Raw genomic sequence first — 19697 nt, forward strand, 5'->3', positions numbered from 1 at the left:
CGAGAAAGTTTGTAAGATCAGTACAACATGCTATGAAAAATGAGGGGCATGGTGTCCTCTCACCCAGGAAATGGTTTAGGTTGAGGAAGTGGGTCACAACTGTGCGTAAGGGTCTACCTTCAGACGCTGTTTAGATTAGTAGTTTTTTTCTGGCACTGGGGCTTTCGAGCTTTGTTACTGGTCTCTTTGTTGGCTTTTCTCCCACTTCCTTTGGAGACTCTTCGGGTAGGCTCGCTAATATAAATGACGTGAGAGTTGCGGGAAAGAGGAGTGTGTTGGGTGAATGTGTAAAACAAAAAAAAGTACAGGTGTTGTTTCTGCAGGAGACGCATAGTGATGTGGTGAATGAAGTTGATTGGGGGCTCTGGTGGAAAGGGGCAAGTGTGTTGAGCCATGGGACAAATGTTAGTGCAAGGGTGGCAGTCCTTTTTGTACCGGGTCTGTCTGTAAAAATGTTCTCAAAGGAGGTGTGTAGGGGTAGGCTGCTTGTAGTTAAAACAGAAATTAACAACATGGGTTTTGTCTTTATAAATGTGTATGCGCCTAACACAGGGAGAGAGGGGGGTTCTTTTTGGGTGTCTAAGACAGGAACTCTCACAGGTAGCACCTGAGGAGATGCTGGTGGTCAGCGGGGACTGGAACTGTACAATAGATTTTACGAAAGACAAATGAGGAAGAGCCTCATGCAGGGTCAGTGGGAGTGTTTATTCTTTTGATTCACCTTTATTTTACCAGGTAGGCCAGTTGAGAACAAGTGGGAGTGTTAAGGGACATCTTTAATCAGTTTGACCTAGTGGATGTTGGGAGAATTAGACATCCTGACACAAGACAGTGTACATGGGTGAAGGTCTTTGGGGTTAGGGTGAGTGCAGCCCGACTTGATCGTTTTTACATGTCCAGGAATCAGAACAATAGGCTGTTGGGCGCTACCATTCTCCCGGTGGATTTTCGGCTCACCACTTAACCATGGCTCGGCTGTCTACTTCACCAGGGCTTTGGCATGCATCCTATGGGAAGTTTAATGTAACGCTCTTACAAGATGCCATTTTTTGCTCAGGTTTCCAGATTTTGGGGGGAAAGGTAGGAGCAGCAAAGTGAGGAGTATGAGTCTCTGAGTCAATAGTGGGATGTGGGAAAGTCCAAATGCAGCTTTTCTGTCTACAGTACACAGTTCTCTCATCCTCAGAGGCTAGGAGGGTATTGGGGGGAACTCGAGCGTAGTATTAGTGAGATGGAGGTAGAGATGGTGGGGCAAAGGGGCAGTTTTTTCCAGGTTAAAGCAAAGGGAGCATTGTAAGAGCTAGGTTCTCCATGCTCAAGGAGATGGACGCTCCCAGCTCCTCCTCCTATGGTTTGGAAAGACAGCGATGAAGCCAAGGGTGTGCATTGTCTACGGCTTTCTGATGGGAGGGTGATCTCTGTGGTGGGGGACATGCAGGAGCAGACTGTGGAGTTTTATACTGAGTTGTATAGGGCATGTGTGATCCTATGTGTGCTCAGGTCTTGTTTGCAGAACTCCCTCAGCTCTCTTTGGCACAGAGGGATGAAATGGACATTCCTGTTGTCCCATGAACTGGAAAAGGCCATAACCCAGATGTCCCCCGGCCATGCACCCGGGGTCGATGTAAAATTCTGGGGAATAATTAGACTGTACTTCTTTTGCGTGTTGCGTGAATGCGTCGGGGTAGGAGAGTTTGTGATGAGCTGCCATCGGGCGGTTCTGACTCCCCTGCCCAAAAAAGGGGACTTGTGTGAACTTAACTTCTCTAGGGTATGTGGGACGGTAGCGTCCCACCTCGTCAACAGCCAGTGAAATTGCAGGGCGCCAAATTCTAAACAACAGAAATCCCATAATTTAAATTCCTCAAACATACAAGTATTTTACACCATTTTAAAGCTACACTTGTTGTAAATACAGCCAAAGTGTCCGATTTTCAAAAAGGTTATACGACGAAAGCACACCAAACGATTATGTTAGGTATGAGCCAAGTCACAGAAAAAGACAGCCATTTTTCCAGCTAAAGAGACCAGTAACAAAAAGCAGAAATTGAGAGAAAATGAATCACTAACCTTTGATGATCTTCATCAGATGACACTCATAGGACTTCATGTTACACAATACATATATTTTTTGTTCGGTAAAGTTCATATTTATATCCAAAAATCTGAGTTTAGGCAAGACGCTACGTCTCACTTGGCAAAAAGCCTGAGAAATTGCAGAGCGCCATATTCAAATTAATTACTATGAAAATTACTGTAAAATCAAACTTTCATTAAATCACACATGAAAGATTGTCACGTAGAGTAGGCCAGAAGGCTAAACTGGAAAACCTAACCTCTATCAAAATAAAAAGATGGCGGAGCCGCAAAGGTGTTTATTTACAAAGTGATTCCGGAACAAAAACAACAGTACTGCCATCAAACGTCTACCTTATGGGACAGCTAAAAAAAACAATGCTACCCCATCCACAGCTCGATCCAAAATGCCTCCCTCATGTACTGAAAGAGAGGCTCCTTTTGTAGGGCTAGCCCCTCCCCTCAGAACAATTACTACCCTAATTAATTAAGCAATTACCTAGTCAAATCTACATTTTCCATTAACTAAACATACTAAAGGATATACATTGCAACACGTTTTTAAACAATATCACAACATAACATTTACAACATTACATCACTACTGACAGTATCTTTCAATATGCCCATTTACATTAATGAGCCATTTGGGACAGGCACTATAAAGTCAGCCCAATTCCCTTAGCTCGGGTCCTTAACCCGGAAGCTACCGAGATGGAGAGAGAGAGGAACAGAACAAACAAACAAAGCGCTCATCCACAACATTGATAAGTATAATAAATATTGCATATCTTAAATATGAACACTGACAAGTGTGAAATGTATGTACTAAGACAGACTTCTTATGGCTGCAGGGGGCGTATTGAGTAGCCAGATTATATGTGCCCATTTCAAACGGCGTCGTACTCAATTCTTGCTCGTACAATATGCATATTATTATTACAATTGGATAGAAAACACTCTCTAGTTTCTAAAAACGTTTGAATTATTTCTCTGAGTGAAACAGAAATCCTTCTGCAGCACTTTTCCTGACCAGGAAGTGAAATGTCAGAAATCTATGCTCTGTTCAACCTCATGCCTATACATGGGCGTGTTACGTAGGAGTCTACAAACACTTCCTACGCCTACCACTGGTTGTCAAGATGCGGTGAGAGAAGAAATTTCGTGTCTATCTTGGTCAGAGGTGGAATAAAAGGTCTTTGTTTGACGTGACCGTCCATTTCCTGTTTCTGGAGCGCGCGAAAGAGGACATGGATATGCCTTCTGTTTTGCTCCCGTTATGGACGACTAACATCTCCGTCTTAGATTTTATTTGATACATGTGACCATATCATCGTAACGTATGTTTTTTCAATATAGTTTAATCAGATTATTGAAACTTTTTCGGGAGTTTTGCCGTGTTCCGTTTTCTAACTTTGTTGACGTTGGAGTAATCCGTGCCACTTGGCAAGTGGCCATGCTAAATGAAGAGGGATATTTGCCGTTCCAGATCAAAACAACGACTATTCTGGACAAAGGACACCTTATCCAACATTCTGACCGAAGATCACCAAAAGTAAGAAACATTTTATGATGCTATTTCTAATATCTGTCGTGCATGTTGACTGGTCGTGGGCGCCCAAGTTTTTCTGGCTATTGTGGCTATGCTAATATCACGCTACATTTTGTTTGCGCTGTAAAACATTTAATAAATCGGAAATATTGTCTAGAATCACAAGATGCCTGTCTTTCAGTTGCTGTACACTATGTATTTTTCAGAAATGTTTTATGATGAGTAATTAGGTATTTGACGTTGGTGTCTGTAAATATTATGGCTGCTTTCGGTGCAATTTCTGATTGTAGCTGAAATGTAAACTATGAATTATACCTGAAATATGCAAATGTTTCGAAAAAAACATATGCTATACAATAAATATGTTATCAGACTGTCATCTGATGAGGTTGTTTCTTGGTTAGTGGCTATTTTTATCTTTATTTGGCCGAATTTGTGATAGCTACTGATGGAGTCATAAACTGATGGAGTAAGAATATTGGTGTCTTTTGCTAACGTGATTAGCTAATAGATTTACATATTGTGTCTTCCCTGTAAAACATTTTAAAAATCGGACATGTTGGCTTGATTCACAAGATGTGCACCTTTCATCTGGTGTCTTGGACTTGTTAATGTGTGAAAGTTAAATATTTAAAAAAAATATCTTTTGAATTTCGCGCCCTGCACTTGAGCTGGATGTTGTCATAAGTGTACCGGTGTCGGGCTGCAGCCATAACAGGTTAATTTGTGTCAACCCACATTGTTAACTTATCTTATAACGGAGCAGGGAGGAGTGATGAATGTGTGCGTGCGTTAAAGAACCAAATGCTGCCCGCGGCCAGTGACGGACTTCTACGTCACATTACCTTCCTCTCCTGAAGCGACCAGGTTCGGGAGCCTTGATAGGTAGTCTGCCGTGACGTTTTCCTTTCCTGCCTTATGACGGACACAGAACCTGAAGGGCTGGAGCTCCAGATACCACCTGGTCACACGAGAATTCCGGTCCTTCATGGTCTGGATCCAGGTCAGTGCTCTGTGGTCCGTGTGTAGGTCAAATTCCCTCCCAAGAAGGTAGTAACGGAGGCTATCTAGGGCCCACTTTATAGCCAGGCACTCCTTCTCGATTGTAGAATACCTTGTTTCCCTGGGCAACAGCTTCCGACTCAGGTACAGCACAGGAAGCTCTTCTCCTGGCCCTCCAGCTCCAATTCCCACAGCCGAAGCGTCCACCTGCACGAGAAATCTCTTCTGAAAATCAGGGGTCTGGAGAACAGGGAATGAGCACAGTCGGTTTTTCAGTATGAGGAAGGCTTCCTCACACTCCTTAGTCCACTTCACAGGGTTGCTGGCCACCTTTGAAGTGAGGTTGGTCAGAGGGACAGCGATGGTCGAAACTGTGGAATGAATCTCCGGTAGAAACTTCAGAGTGTTTTCTATCCAAATCTACTAATAACATGCATATCTTATCTCCTGGGGATGAGTAGCTGGCAGTTGAATTTGGGTATGCTTTTCATCCAAATGTGAAAATGCTGCCCCCTACCCTAGAGAAGTTAAGAACTGGAGGCCTGTGGCATTGCTTTGTGCAGACTACAAGATATTTGCCAAGATCCTCTAACAGACTGAAGTCTCATTTGGACTCTATAGTACACAAGTACCAGACATACCGGGATGCTCAATCATGGACAACTTGTTCTTAATCAGGGACATGTTGGACTTGTTGAGAGGTTCTAATGTGAACTTTGGACTGGTCTCTTTAGATCAAGAGAAGGCTTTTGATAGAGTGGACCAGTATCTGTTTAACTTCTTCTGGCTGAAAGCCCTAAGTCGGGATCAATATGACAACAGCCACTTCAAGTGCAGGGCGCGAAATTCAAAATATATTTTTTAGAAGTATTTAACTTTTACACATTAACAAGTCCAATACAGCAAATGAAAGGTACACATCTTGTGAATCCAGCCAACATGTCCGATTTTTAAAATGTTTTACAGCGAAAACAGCACGTATATTTATGTTAGCTCACCACCAAATACAAAAAAGGACAGACATTTTTCACAGCACAGGTAGCATGCACAAAGCCAACCTAACTAACCAAGAACCAACCAAACTAACCAACAAACAACTTCATCAGATGACAGTCTTATAACATGTTATTCAATAAATCTATGTTTTGTTCGAAAAATGTGCATATTTCAGGTATAAATCATAGTTTACATTGCAGCTACAATCAGAAATTGCACCAAAAGCAGACAGAATAATTACAGACACCAACGCCAAATACCTAAATACTCATCATAAAACATTTCTGAAAAATACATAGTGTACAGCAAATGAAAGACAGGCATCTTGTGATTCCAGACAATATTTCCGATTTCTTAAGTGTTTTACAGCGAAAACACAATATAGCGTTATATTAGCTTACCACAATAGCCAGAAACACAAGCCATTTCCCAGCAGCAAAAGTTAGCGATCGTAACAAACCAGTAAAAGATATATAATTTTTGACTAACCTTGATATGCTTCATCAGATGACAGTCCTATAACATCAGGTTATACATACACTTATGTTTTGTTCGAAAATGTGCATATTTAGAGCTGAAATCAGTGGTTATACATTGTGCTAACGTAGCTACTTTTTCCCACAACGTCCGGATATTTTTCTGACACTTTTTCTGACACACATATTCTGACCAAATAGCTATTCATAAACATAACTAAAAAATACATGTTGTATAGGAAATGATAGATACACTAGTTCTTAATGCAATCGCCGTGTTAGAATTCTAAAAAATAACTTCATTACGACATAAGGCTTACGTTATGGCGACCGAGTGCCCAAAACCTGGGCGCAAAACTAATAGTACACAGTTCGACAGATATATGAAATAGCATCATAAAATGGGTCCTACTTTTGCTGATCTTTCATCAGAATGTTGTACAAGAGGTCCTTTGTCAAGAACAATCGTTGTTTGGATTTAGAACGTCCTTTTTCCCTCTTGAATTAGCAAGCGCACTAGCCAAGTGGCGCGAAGCTCTCCTTCCTGAACAAAGGCACACAACACAACACACCTAACGTCCCGAATAAATTTCAAAAATCTAATAAAACTATATTGAAAAAACATACTTTACGATGATATTGTCACATGTATCAAATAAAATCAAAGCCGTAGATAGTAGTCGCCTATAACGACAGCTTTTCAAAAGGCAATCCCCGGTTCCTCCTTGCGCCTTCCTGAAAACAGGAAATGGGTGACACGTCATTCCAAGAGGATTTATTCCAACTCAGACCAAGATAAACACTCCATTTCTTCTCTCACAGCCTCTTGACATCTAGGGGAAGGTGTATGACGTGCATGTATACTAATACGTATCATGCCCATTTATAGGCAGGACCTAGAACAGAGCATAGTTTTCAGACTTTCCACTTCCTGGTCAGGAAGTTTGTGCCAAATGAATTCTGTTTTACTCACAGATATAATTCAAACGGTTTTAGAAACTAGAGAGTGTTTTCTATCCAATAGTAATAATAATATGCATATTGTACGAGCAAGAATTGAGTACGAGGCCGTTTGAAATGGGCACCTTTTATCTGGCTACTCAATACTGCCCCTGCAGCCCAAACAGGTTAATGTGATGTTTGGGAAAAGGTTTTTGACTTGGGTGAAGATGTTGTATACTGGGGTGTCATGTATGGTCACGGGAGTGGGGCTCAATAGGCCAGTCTGGGTGAGATGGGGCATTAGACAAGGATGCCCTCTATCGGGGCAGTTGTATACATTAGTCATTGAGACTTTTTTGGGTCTGCTATGCAGGAGACTGCAGAGAGTGTGCTGGACAGGCATAGCAGTGTCAGCGTACGCAGATTACGTTTCTGGGATGGTCAGGATATGCAGGCACTAGAGACTAGTCTGAAGGTGTACGAGGGAGTTTCGTCAGCGAAGGTAAACTAGGGCAAGAGCAAAGCTCTGTTATGTGGGGCATGGGGGGATAGGGCCCCTCTGCTTCCAGTGGGGTTGTGAAGGGCTTAAGGTGAGGAACATTAGGAGCCTAACAGGAGTGAAGGCACATCAGTGGCAGGGGGTATGGAGGGGAATCCCCAGTAAAAACCCCCAGTACCCCCAGTACCAAAGAGGTCAGGGGACCTCCAGTGGAGGGTTCTACATGGAGCCCTGGCCACTAACAGCTGGTTGGCATGGGTTGAACCGGGAGTCGGACAGGGGTGTCCTTTCTGTGTTATGAGTGAAACTGTGACTCTGTGTGCGCCAGGTTAATGCCATTAATGTCTCTGTTAGAACATCTGTGTGAGAGTTTGGGGTGGAGTTTACTGTAGGGATGTTTTTAATGGGGTACAGGTATTCAAAGAAGAAGGCCAAATGTGTGTTGAATTTTCTGTTTGCTCAGGCAAAGTTGGCTGACAAGGAGGAACAGGGTCAAAGGTGGAGGGATAACAGACCCTTTACTAGTATTTAATGGGATGGTCTCTGCTCACCTTAGCGGTGGAATTTGAGTTCTATAAAATTATAAAAAGTGTGGCGATGTTTTAGGAAATATGGAGTGTTGGGCGGGCTGTCTGTACAGCTGGGGAAGATGGATTGTTTTTGTATCGTGGTGTAGAGAGCAAGGCGAGTATGGCACATGCATGCAGTACTGCCGTGGGGTAGATTATTTGGTGTTTTGTTTTAAGGGGTGAGGTGGTGAGGTTTTAATGAAATGAGAATGTTTCATTAACCTGTTTGGCGTGCAAGCCCGACGTCGGTACACTTATGACAACAGCCAGCTCAAAGTGCAGGGCGCGAAATTCAAAAGATATTTTTTTAAAATATTTAACTTTCACACATTAACAAGTCCAATACAGCATATGAAAGGTACACATCTTGTGAATCAAGCCAACATGTCCGATTTTTAAAATGTTTTACAGGGAAGACACAATATGTAAATCTATTAGCTAACCACGTTAGCAAAAGACACCACTTTTCTTACTCCATCAGTTTTTTACTCCATCAGTAGCTATCACACATTCGACCAAATAAAGATATAAATAGCCACTAACCAAGAAACAACTTCATCAGATGACAGTCTGATAACATATTTATTGTATAGCATATGTTTTGTTAGAAAAATGTGCATATTTCAGGTATAAATCATAGTTTACATTGCAGCTACAGTCAGAAATTGCACCGAAAGCAGACAGAAAAATGACAGACACCAACGCCAAATAACTAAATACTCATCATAAAACATTTCTGAAAAATACATAGTGTACAGCAATTGAAAGACAGGCATCTTGTGATTCCAGACAATATTTCAGATTTTCTAAGTGTTTTACAGCGAAAACACAATATAGCGTGATATTAGCGTAGCCACAATAGCCAGAAACACTTGGGCGCCGACGACCAGTTCACATGCACGACAGATATTAGAAATAGCATCATAAAATGTTTCTTACTTTTGGTGATCTTCCGTCAGAATGTTGGACAAGGTGTCCTTTGTCCAGAACAGTCGTTGTTTGGATCTGGAACGGCAAATTTCCCTCTTGATTTAGCATGGGCACTTGCCAAGTGGCACGGATCTCTCCAACGTCAACAAAGTCAGAGAACGGAACACGGCAAAACTCCCGAAAAAATTTCAATAATCTGATTAAACTATATTGAAAAAACATACTTTACGATGATATGGTCACATGTATCAAATAAAATCTAAACCGGAGATGTTAGTCGTCCATAACGACAGCTAAACAGAAGGCAAATCCATGTCCCCTTTCGCGCGCTCCAGAAACAGGAAATGGACGGTCACGTCATACAAAGAGCTTTAATTCCACCTCAGACCAAGATAAACACAAAATTTCTTCTCTCACCGCCTCTTGACAACCAGGGGAAGGTGTATGAAGTGTACGTAGACTCTTACGTATCATGCCCATGTATAGGCAGGAAGTTGAACAGAGCATCGATTTCTGACATTCCACTTCCTGGTCAGGAAATGTGCTGCAGAATGAGTTCTGTTTCACTCAGAGAAATAATTCAAACGGTTTTAGAAACTAGAGAGTGTTTTCTATCCAATAGTAATAATAATATGCATATTGTACGAGCAAGAATTGAGTACGAGGCCGTTTGAAATGGGCACGATTTAACTGGCTACTCAATACTGCCCCTTGCAGCCATAAGAAGTTAAAGAAAGTCAAAGTCTCTCTCGATAGATAGATAAATACACACACACAGTAGAGTGTTAATAATTCATGTGTATCCTGCCCGCTGGTGGAAATGGATCATGTGAGAAGGGCTGGGGCCACCGAGAGCCTCTTCTCTTCTCTTTTTTTCTCTTCTCCCTTTTTCTCATCTCTGCTATGCTCTCCTCTTCTTTTCTCATCTCTTATCATTTCCTCTTTTCTTCTCTCCTCTCATCGTATTTTCTCACCTCTACTGTTCTCTTCACTTCTTCTCCTCTTCTTTCCCAGTGCCCCGCTCTCTGCACAGATGTGCCTATTGTTAAGTTCATGTTTTAAGTAGCCCTATACTTCTGTATTTACAGTGCCCTCTGGTATAGGTGCGCATGAGCAGAAGTTACTGTCGGACTGGGCCTGAGTGTGATGACCGCAATGTACTCTGCTAATACTGTAAGGTAAACGTTGTTAAACTGGAACCTAGTCATTGTTCCACTTGCCAGAAATGAGTTAACATTAGTAGCAGAGGATGCAATGTCCCGCCTCGCTTCAACGAGAAGGACAAGACAAAGCAAGCACTTCTGGTGGCATTATCGCTCGGAGAGCGAAAGCTACAGCACTGGAAATATCCATGGAGGATTTGAACAAGGATGACGGTATGGGAACTTTGGATTAAGTGTTTCTAAAAGAAGAGAAATGCCATGCCTACAAGCCATATTCGAACTTTGACAGTATTACGAGAAACATTTTGGAGTGGCAATGGCGGACTACATTATTGATTTCGAACAGAGGTACAATCGGATGCAGGGCTAGCTTTCAAGACGCTAGATACTGTCTGTCTGGATGGAAGGGACAAAACAGTTGGCTTTGACTGCTTGTACTGGGCTGACTTTTGTGTCGATGAAGAAGGCACTACAAAAGACAGCTGTCACGCTAATAACAGGTATACTATTGTACATCCCAATAACAGACATACCAGACATACCAATTGCATACTACACTTTGCAAAGAAGAGGCAGCAACAAGTCACGTTTTCAAGACAACCAAACGAGGGGGCCCGGCACAAATCCACTGGACCTGTATGGAAGGAGATCAAAATATGCTATATGTCAAAGCACTTACCATTGGGCTAAAGATGAAGCAGATGCTAATCTACAGGACTGTTTTGCTAGCACAGACTGGAATATGTTCCGGAAATCTTCCGATGGCATTGAGGAGTACATCACATCAGTCACTAGTTTCATCAATAAGTGCATCGATGAGGTTGTCCCCACAGTGACTGTACGTACATACCCCAACCGAAGCCATGGATTACAGGCAACATCCACACTAAGCTAAAGGCTAAGTTAAGCTGCCACTTTCAAGGAGCGGGACTCTAACCCGGAAGCTTATAAGAAATACTGCTATGCCCTCTGACGAACCATCAAACAGGCATCAATAAAGAACTATCAAACAGGCATCAATAAAGAACTAAGTTTGAATCATACTACACTGGCTCTAACACTCGTCAGATGTGACAGGACTTTTTATTATTATATATTTTTTGTAATTATTCCCAATTTCGTGGTATCCAAATGGTAGTAGTTACAGTCTTGTCTCATCGCTGCAATACCCCTGCGGACTCAGAGGCGAAGGTCAAGAGCCATGCGTCCTCCGGAACACAACCCAACCTAGCCGCACTGCTTCTTGACACAACTACCATCCAACCCGGAAGCCAGCCGCAACAATGTGTCAGAGGAAACACTGTACACCTGGCGACCTGGTCAACATGCACTGCAGCCGGCCCGCCACAGGAGTCGCTAGTGCGCGATGAGACAAGGATATATCTTCCGGACGACGCTGGGCCAATTGTGCGTCGCCCCTTGGACCTCCCAGTCGCGGCCGGCTGCGACAGAGCCTGGGCTCGAACCCAGAATCTATGGTGGCACTGCGACGCAGTGCCTTAGACCACTGCACCACCCGGGAGGCCCTAGGCCTTGCAAACTATTAGACTACAAAGGGAAGCACAGCCGAGAGCTGCCCAGTGACACGAGCCTACCAGAAGAGCTAAATAACTTCTATGCTCGCTTCGAGGCAAGTAATACTGAAACATGCATGAGAGGATCAGCTCTTCCGGACAACTGTATGATTACGCTCTCTGCAGCCGATGTGAGTAAGACATTTTAAACAGGTCAACATTCACAAGGCCGCAGGGCCAGACGGATTACCAGGACGTGTACTCAAAGCATGCGCTGACCAACTGGCAAGTGTCTTCACTGACATTTTCAACCTGTCCCTGTCTGAGTCTGTAATACCAACATGTTTCAAGCAGACCACCATAGTCCCTGTGCCCAAGAACACTAAGGTAACCTGCCTAAATGACTACCGACCCGTAGCACTCACGTCTGAGCCATGAAGTGATTTGAAAGGCTGGTCATGGCTCACATCAACACCAATATCCCAGAAACCCTAGACCCACTCCAATTTGCATACCACCCAAACGGATCCACAGATGATGCAATCTCTATTGCACTCTACACTGCCCTTTCACACCTGGACAAAAGGAACATCTATGTGATAATGCTATTCACTTACTACAGCTCAGTGTTCAACACCATAGTGCCCTCAAAGCTCATCTCTAAGCTAAGGACCCTGGGACTAAACACCTCCCTCTGCAACTGGATCCTGGACTTCCTGATGGGCCACCCCCAGGTGGTAAGGGTAGGGAACTTCACTCGACTCTATGTAAACTGGAAACTATATACCCCGAGGCTGCATTTATCGGAGCTGAGGATTTTAACAAAGCAAATTTGAGATCAATGCTACCTAAATTTTATCAGCATATTGATTGCACAACACGTAGGCCTAATACTTTCGGCCACTGCTACTCTAACTTCCGCGATGCACACAAAGCCCTCCCCCGCCCTCCCTTTGGCAAATGTGACCACGACGTCATCTTGCTCGTGCCGGCTTATAGGCAGAAACTCAAATAGGATGTACCAGTGATGAGAACCATTCATTGCTGGACTCACCTATCAGAAGCCATGCTGCAAGGTTGTTTTCATCACGGGGACTGTAATATGTTCCAGTCAGCCTCAGAGAACGACGTTGATCTATACGCTGACTCGGTGAGTGCATTTATAAATAAGTGCATTGGAGATGTCGTAACCACTGTGACTATTAAAACTTACCCTACCCAGAAACCGTGGATGGATGGCGGAATTCGCGAAAAACTGAAAGCGCAATCCACCGCATTTAACCATGGGAAGAGGTCTGGCGAAATGCCTGAATAATAACAGTGTAGTTATTCCCTCCGCAAGGCAGTCAAACAAGCAAAATGCCGGTACAGGGACAAGGTGGAGTTGCTATTCAATGGCTCAGACACAAGACGTATGTGGCAGGGTCTACAGGAAATCATGGACTGCAAAAACAAAAACAGCCACGTCACAGATACCGACGTCACGCTTCCAGACAAACTCAACACCTTCTTTTCCCGCTTTACAGTGCCACCATCGCGGCTCACAAACAAAGTCTGCAGCCCCCACCCCCCCTCTACTTCTCAGTGGCTGACGTGAGTAAAACATTTAAACGTGTTAACCCTCTCAAGGCTGCTGGCCCAGACGGCATCCCTAACCACGTCCTCAGAGCATGCGCAGACCAGCTGGCTGGTGTGTTTACGGACATATTTAATCACTCCCTATCCCAGTCTGTTGTCCCCAGATGCTTCAAGATGGCTACCATTGTACCTGTACCCAAGAAGGAAAAGATAACTGAACTAAATGACTACCGCCCCGTAGCACTCACTTCTGTCATCATGAAGTGCTTTGAGAGGCTAGTCAAGGATCATATCACCGCCACCTTACCGGCCACCCTAGACCCACTTCAATTTGCATACCGCCCTAACAGGTCCACAGATGATTCAATCACCATCGCACTGCACACTGCCCTATCCCATCTGGACAAAAAGAATACCTATGTAAGAATGCTGTTCATTGACTACAGCTCAGCATTCAACACCATAGTACCCTCCAAGCTCATCATCAAGCTGGAGGCCTTGGGTCTCAACCCCTCCCTGTGCAACTGGGTCCTGGACTTTCTGACGGGCCGCCCCCAGGTGGTGAGGGTAGGTAACATCTCCACTTCGCTGACCCTCAACACTGGGGCCCCACAAGGGTGTGTGCTCAGCCCTCTCCTGTACTCCCTGTTTACCCACGACTGCGTGGCCATGCACGCCTCCAACTCAATCATCAAGTTTGCAGACGACACCACAGTAGTGGGCTTGATTACCAACAACAATGAGATAGCCGACAGAGAGGAGGTGAGGGCACTCGGAGCGTGGTGTCAGGAAAACAACCTCTCACTCAACGTCAACAAAACAAAGGAGATGATCGTGGACTTCAGGAAACAGCAGAGGGAGCACCCTCCCCCCTATCCACATCGAAGGGTCAGCATTAGAGAAGGTGGAACATTTTAAGTTCATGGGCGTACCCATCACAGACAAACTGAAATGGTCCACCCACACAGACAGTGTGGTGAAGAAGGCGCAACAGCGCCCAAAACCCTGACCAACTTTTACAGATATACATAATCGAGAGCATCCTGTCGGGCTGCATCACAGCCTGGTATAGCAACTCCACTACCCTCAAACGCAAGGCTCCCCAGAGGGTAGTGCGTTCTGCACAACCCATAACCGGGAGCAAACTACCTGCCCTCCATGACACCTACAGCACCCGATGTCACAGGAAGGCCAAAAAGATCATCAAGGACAACCACCTGAGCCACTGCCTGTTCACACCGCTATCATCCAGAAGGCGAGGTCAGTACAGGTGCATCAAAGCTGGGATCGAGAGAGTGATTTTGTGTTAAACGCTCAACACAAAGCTTGCTGAGTGTCCAACAAGCTTTCTCTGCCCTTAACCTTGCTCTGACACCTCATAAACAAAGGTAATGTGGTTTGATAAGAAGAATGCCCCTCTCCCCACAGGTTGATTACTACCACTGAGGGTTTAGAACTTGAGGTAGTCACCTCATACAAGTACTTGGGAGTATTGATAAACAGTACATTGTCCTTTTCTCAGCACATATCAAAGCTACAGGCTAAGGTTAAATCTAGACTTGGTTTCCTCTATCGTAATCACTCCTCTTTCACCCCAGCTGCCAAACTAACCCTGATTCAGATGACCATCCTACACATGCTAGATTACGGAGACGTAATTTATAGATCGGCAGGTAAGGGTGCTCTCAAGCAGCTAGATGTTCTTTACCATTCGGCCATAAGATTTGCCACCAATGCTCCATATAGGACACATCACTGTGCTCTATACTCCTCTGTACTGGTCATCTCTGTATACCCGTCGCAAGACCCACTGGTTGATGCTTATTTTAAAACCCTCTTAGGGTGCATTAGGGTGCAGTGAGGCCTATCTGAGATATCACCTGCAGCCCTCATCCTTCACATACAACACCCGTTCTGCCAGTCACATTCTGTTAAAGGTCACCAAAGCACACACATCCCTGGCACACACATCCCGCTCGTCTTTTCAGTTCGCTGCAACTGGAACGAGTTGCAACAAACACTCAAAATGGACAGTTTAATCTCAATCTCTTCATTCAAAGACTCAAACATGGGTACTCTTACTGACAGTTGTGGCTGCTTCGCGTGATGTATTGTTGTCTCTACCTTCTTGCCCTTTGTGCTGTTGTCTGTGCCCAATAATGTTTGTACCATGTTTTGTGCTGCTGCCATGTTGTGTTCCTACCATGTTGTTACTACCATGCTGTGTTGTCGTCTTAGGTCTCTCTTTATGTAGTGTTATGTTGTCTCTTGTCGTGATATGTGTTATGTCCTATATTTTTATTTAATTTGTCCCCGCAGGAGGCCTTTTGGTAGGCCGTCATTGTAAATAAGAACTTGTTCTTAACTGACTTTCCTAGTTTAATAAAGGTTAAATAAATAAAAAGACAACATGTTTGTTTCAATCTGAAAACTGGACAAACTGTTAAAGACATGGACAGAGAAAGTGGTACCCCACACATGGCAAAGTCATTGGACGAGCAAGAAAAGCAAAAAGAAAACACCAGAACTTTTACAACTCTTAACCAGCTCCCCTTTCTGGTACAACGGGGTCAGCTGACTTGTCACTTGTAGATAATCACCAGATTGAACCAATGGACAATCTAGAACAACAGAATGACATTCACGATGATGATGTACTCGAAAACAAAGGAAGTCTCATTTGACTCAGCTAAACAAGATGAACTCAGTAATTGGGGGAAAGATTGATTGTTTGAGGAAGTCAAAGACATTGGCCAAAAATGTGTGTCAGAGTTGGTATGTACCCTTAAAGAATCCTCAACCAGAATAGTGCCAAAAGCATGTCTATTGGTTTGAGGAGCTGGCTACTAAAGAACTCCCAAAAGTCTAATCCACATGCGCCTCAGTCACTCTGTTTGCTGCTGACAGTGATCTGCCAGAACCAGTGGAAGCTTCAATCTATGGATATCAAATCTGCATTTCTGCAGGGAACAGAGCTGTTAAGGGACGTTCACATCCTATCTCCACCTGAAGTTAAGGGTGAAGGAACAGTGTGGAAACTACAAAAGTGTGCGTATGGTCTAGCAGATGCATCACTCTACTGGTAAAACAAAGTCAAGGCAACAATGCTGAGTACAGGAGGAAAAATGTCAAGTGGAACTTGCCATCTACTGATCAAGACTGAAATGTGGCTGGATTACTGCTACTGTGATTTCACACCTTAAAGGCGTTCCCTACTTGATGCTGTCAAGTCAACCAAGTCTGTCATCTTGAGATTAACAGCATCAAGGAATTTGAGGCTCAGAAAATTCTGCGGATTTTGTGGTCAGCTACAAAGGAACAGTTGGTTGACTATCTGACTAAAAAGGAACATCCTCTGTTGCACTCCTAAAGGCACTCCGTAATGAAAAGTGGCAGCTTGAGTAAAACTTTGTCACGTGACATTGCCGTATGGGGCGGCAGGTAGCCTAGTGGTTAGAGCGTTGGGCCAGTAACCGAAAGGTTGCTGGATTGAATCCCCGAGCTGACAAGGTAAAAATCTGCAGTTCTGCCCCTGAACAAGGCAGTTAACCCACTGTTCCCCGGTAGGTCGTCATTGTAAATAAGAATGTGTTAACTGACTTGCCTAGTTAAATAAAAGTTACATAAAAAAAAATTAAAAATGGTGGACTTAAATAATTCTTCGACATTTTATTTAATTCTGCGTTGATGTTTCATTGGATATTTCATTCTGTTTTATTTTCTGTGGGATATCATTAAGTTCATGTGTTAAGTAGTCCTATACTTTTACTCCCTCTGGTATTAGTGCACCTGCTCAGAAGTTACTGTCACTGTTGGACCAGGCCTGAGTGTGATGGATGCTATGTACCGGGCTGATACTGCAAAGTATATTTTGTTAAACTGGAACTTTAGTCATTGTGTCATTTTGGAGTTAACTCTATCAATTACTTTCTTGCAGGTGAGCTCTGTGGAGGCTCCTCTGATCTTCAAGCCCTGCCATCCCATAACCTACACTACACCGCGTTGCATTGTCATGTTTTATCGTCGGACATGAGCAAAGTTGGAGCTTGTGTGGTCCCTAGAGCCCTGTCACTGAACTGCTTTGCCATCGCATACGGGACATGACACTAAAATGTATTTATTTATACTGTAAGTTGCATCCACACACAAGAGCACAGTGTAGGGTCATGAATAGGGCAAAACAGAATCTGTTAGGACTGTACATCACCCATTCTGCACAATGTATTCAATTCTCTACTGACGATTGGATAACCTTCTCTCCCTCTTGTTCCCTATTGTCCCACTGTATACTGTGTAAACTGAACTTCACACAAACACTTCAATGTGTTTGTGCACATGCGCACTTTTCACGCCCTGACCTTAGAGATCCTTTTTATGTCTATTTTGGTTTGGTCAGGGTGTGATTTGGGGTGGGTATTCTATGTTCTTTCGTTCTATTTGTATTTCTGTTTTGGCCGGGTAGGGTTCTCAATCAGGGACAGCTGTCTATTGTTGTCTCTGATTGAGAACCATACTTAGGTAGCCCTTTTTCCCACCTGTCTTTGTTTGTTGGCACTATAGCCTTTAGCTTCACATTTTTGGGGGGATTGTTTATTGTTTTTGTCGGCGTCATTTAAATAAAGTAATATGTACGCTCACCACGCTGCACCTTGGTCCTCTTCATTCAACGGCCGTGACAGCACTTGTGTTTGCTTGCATTTTTGCGTTGGTGTTTAATGCGTGTGCGTTTGTGTCATCTGTGCACGCGTATGCATTTCTGTTTGTGTGTATGTGTCGTGGTGCTAAAGGCTACATGTTCTACAACAGACCACAAGTGACTTAACTCTCACTTTCTTACATTATGCCTTCAAAGACTGTTTTTATCCACAGTGGCTTTGAACCAGACGTTATATTGCGATTCATTTTGTATGATTCCCTAATTTATTGTATTTTTTTAGGTGAAAAAATCTTTGATTAAAATGACTTAAAGGCTAGTCATTTTGGTATCATTGGTGTTTCATCAAGTCGTCTTTGTATTGTTTACCTAATCATCCACCATTGGAATATTTGCAAGACCACACACTACAAGCTTCTCTGGGCAGTCTGTACATAACTCCATTAATACGACACCCAGTTCCCAGCACCCCTCCCTGTGGTACAGTTTTCATCTCTCATGTCTCCTTTTGGCTGGAGACAAAAATTAGACCCACTTTTAAGACAAGCAAGATATGCACATACACTATACTGTATATCAAAAAAAGTTTGTGGACACCCCTTCAAATGAGTGGATTTGGCTATGTCAGCCATACCTGTTGCTGACGCGTGTATAGAATTGAGCACACAGCCATGCAATCTCCATAGACAAACATTGGCAGTAGAATGGCCTCACTGAAGAACTTTCAACGTGGCATTGACATAGGATGCCACCTTTCCAACAAGTCAGTTTGTGACATTATTACCCTGCTAGAGCTGCCCCGGTCAACTGTAAAAGCTGTTATTGTGAAGTGGACACGATTAGGAGCAACAACGGTTCAGCCGTGAAGTGTTAGGCCACACAAACTCACAGAAGGGGGCAGCTGAGTGCTGAAGCGTGTAGCACGTAAAAAGAGTCTGTACTCAGTTGCAACACTCACTACCGATTTCCAAATTGCCTCTGGAAGCAACGTCAGCTCAAGATCTGTTCGTCGGGAGCTTCATGAAATGGGTTTCCATGGCCGAGCAGCCACACACAAGCCTAAGAGCACCATGCGCAATACCAAGCGATGGATGTAGTGGTGTAAAGCTCGCCACCATTGGACTCTGGAGCAGTGGAATTGCGTTCTCTGGAGTGATGAATCACGCTTCACCATCTGGCAGTCTGACGGACGAATCTGGGTGTGACGGATGCCAGGAGAACGCCACCTGCCCGAATGCATAGTGTCAACTGTAAAGTTTGGTGGAGGAGGACTAATGGTCTGGGTCTGTTTTTCATGGTTCAGGCTCCTTAGTTCCAGTGAAGGGAAATCTTAACGCTTAGCGTACAATGACATTCTAGACGATTCTGTGCTTCCAACTTTGTGGCAATAGTCTGGGAAAGGCCCTTTCCTGTTTCAGCCCCCGTGCACAAAGCGAGTTCCCTACAGAAATGGTTTGTTAAGATCAGTGTGGAAGAAGTTGACTGGCCTGCACAGAGCCCTGATCTAAACCTCATCGAACACCTTTAGAATGAATTGTAACGCCGCCTGCGTGCTACATGCGCTACACATCACTATTTCTCTTGTAGCTGAATGGAAGCAAGTCCCCGCAGCAATGTTCCAGCAGCGTGTGGAAAGCCTTCCCAGAAGAGTGGAGGCTGTTATAGCAGCAAAGGGGGGGACCAACTCCATATTGATGCCCATGATTTTGGAATGAGATGTTCGACGAGTAGGTGTCCACGTACTTT

This window comes from Salvelinus namaycush, chromosome 25, assembly GCF_016432855.1.
Source record: "Salvelinus namaycush isolate Seneca chromosome 25, SaNama_1.0, whole genome shotgun sequence".
Taxonomy (NCBI): domain Eukaryota; kingdom Metazoa; phylum Chordata; class Actinopteri; order Salmoniformes; family Salmonidae; genus Salvelinus; species Salvelinus namaycush.